Source organism: Salvelinus alpinus, chromosome 17 (assembly GCF_045679555.1).
Source record: "Salvelinus alpinus chromosome 17, SLU_Salpinus.1, whole genome shotgun sequence".
In the NCBI taxonomy this organism is placed as follows: Eukaryota; Metazoa; Chordata; class Actinopteri; order Salmoniformes; family Salmonidae; genus Salvelinus; species Salvelinus alpinus.
The window spans coordinates 6,586,419-6,588,829 of NC_092102.1; the positions used below are offsets into that span (position 1 = coordinate 6,586,419).

Below are 2,411 nucleotides of genomic sequence, written 5' to 3' on the forward strand. Positions count from 1 at the left end.
GATTTGAAGTGTGCACTTGTTTGATGTGAATATTTTCAAAGTTCTAACAAGAAAATAGACAATTGAACAACAGAAAAAAAACATTCTTCAGAATAAAGAAAGCGCCAGAACTTTGCAGACGTAAACTTGTGTCTGTTCTTTTTACTATTGCAGGCCACCTCAGCTACACATGCACTCTGTCTGCACATGCATGCACATACACACGGACAAACACACACTAATGTTCTCTCTCTTGTGTTTGTCAGCAGTTCATGGTGGCCCTGTCATTTGCCTCCTTCACCAAAGCTCTGTCAGGGACCTACATGAAGAGTGCCATCACTCAGAGAGACACTTTGACCTGTCCAGCTCTCTCATCGGACTCATAGACGGCAGCTTTGATCCATTTTTTTTGTGGTTCAATCAGAGTCTGCTCACAATACTGTCCAGTTTTATAGTTGTTCCTATTAATTGATTGACTGGTGTTTGTCCATGACTCTACTGTCAAACATCTAACATTGTTTTATGTGATGCTATGTTGTTGCAGCCTAGTATCCAAACTGATATGCCATTTTTAGTTAACAAAAAAACAGTGTTTATAATTTGCGATTCCTGGCTACTGTAGTGTTGTGGTTTCTTGCAGGTAACCTGCTGTTCCTGGCTGTGGTCAGCCATTTTGGGGCGAAGCTGCACCGGCCCAGGCTCATTGCTATGGGCTGTTTCCTCATGGCTGTAGGATCCTTCCTCACAGGCCTGCCACACTTCTTCATGGGACGGTAAAACAACTGAAATACTGGTTAAACTTGTACTTGTAGAGATATTCCAATGCGGAGGATAGTTTCACTATAGAAATAAAGAAATGTATCCAGTTGTTGATTAATCTCAGTTAACATAGAACTAAAGTCTTGCGTAATTGGTCAGCTGCTTGATTGTGTTTTGGGGTCATACATGTTAAGAGAAGGGATTAAGAGATGCTTTAACTGTGATGTGGTAAAGTTGGACCCAGGTGCAGAGAAGAGACCGGAAGATGAAGCAGTGGTTCCAACCAGTGTCTCCGCCCCTTCAAGGGCCCACTTAACTGCCAAGAGCTCCCGGTTGCCTACATCGTAGTTGCCTTCCGCTGGTCGAGAACCGCTTGGAGAGAAAGGCGCATGGGTGCAGTTTCTTGTCCTCCTCGTTCCGCTGTGAAAGGACTGCCCCAGCTCCAGTGTCCGAGGCGCCCACCTCTACCACAAAGGGGCGTGTAGGATCAGGATGAACGAGGATGGGTCCGGAGGTGAAACGTCCCTTGAGCTCTATGAATGCCCTGTCAGCCTCGGGATTCCAGCAAAAACCTGCTTGAGTGAGGTGGGACAGGGCTGTATGTGTTCCGGAAGGGTTTTTGGAGAAGATCAGGATGTCGTCGAGGTAAACAAAGACGAACCGATTCAACAAATCCCTAAGAGTGTCATTGATCAATGCTTGAAAGACTGCCGGTGAGTTCGATATTCCGAAGGTCATGACTAAATACTCAGTGACAACTAGGGTGTTAAAGGCAGTTTTCCACTCATCTCCCTCCCTGATTCTCACCAGATTTTAAGTGTTGCGGAGGTCCAGTTTGGTGAAGAATTGGCCTCCTAGGGCCAACTCCAAGGCGGCGGAGGGAGGGGGACACCACCACGGTACAGCCCCCACACTCATCGCTAGAGATCGAACTTCAGACTCCCTCCAAAACCACTGAACCCCTCAACACACCGAAAGAGATTACGGTGCACACCTTTAGAGGGATCCGAAACTGGATAACTCCCTCCAAACTCACAAAGACACAGAGGAGGAGGAACTATCCAACACCCAGGGAGAGAGAACGAGTGACCTCAGTCAAACACAGTCAGAAAGAGGAGGTGGAAGAGGCGTTAGATAGAGGAGGAGGTTACCCCAGAGGCAATTCCTCCTGTTCATGTGAGCAAGAAAGAGCAGAAGGCTTCTGATCAGCCAAATGGCAGGCAGAGGGAGAGATCATAGTGATTCACACCCACAGAGAGAAAGACAACCCACACAACCTCTTGGTTGAGATGAACCACACAGGTAGAGGCAGAGGGCCTTCAGGGCTAGCCAGTCAGCCTGCCTGCTCTGATCCTCAAGTCAATTGTATTTAAATTCATGTTCATTAAAGATTTTTATTCAAGAATTTAAAAGTCCCATTTACTTAATGATCATTTTTCACTGTCTTCAACCCTCAAGAACCAGCGTGAGTCTGGGTCGCCCTTTTACTGGGCAAACACAACTTGCATATCGTCATAGACTAGGCCGAAACGTTAATCGTTTAACCTTGCTTGAATAAAACAATGCATTTTTATAGTGAGCAAGAGTTGCGCTTTTTCCTTTTCTATGATGATTAAAGTTTTTGGTTGCACCTCAACTCAAATTGGTTGAGCGCCCTTCGTTTTTTTTATGTC

At 45.9% G+C, this 2,411-nt stretch overlaps 1 long non-coding RNA gene across 1 annotated transcript; it reads left to right on the forward strand.

Moving 5' to 3' along the window:
• Positions 1-387: 387 nt before the first annotated feature.
• On the forward strand, positions 388-1,748 carry LOC139543237 (uncharacterized). Its single transcript, XR_011668632.1, has 3 exons — positions 388-752; positions 983-1,451; positions 1,549-1,748. It is a non-coding gene; the product is annotated as an uncharacterized lncRNA (long non-coding RNA).
• The last annotated feature ends 663 nt before the right edge of the window (positions 1,749-2,411 follow it).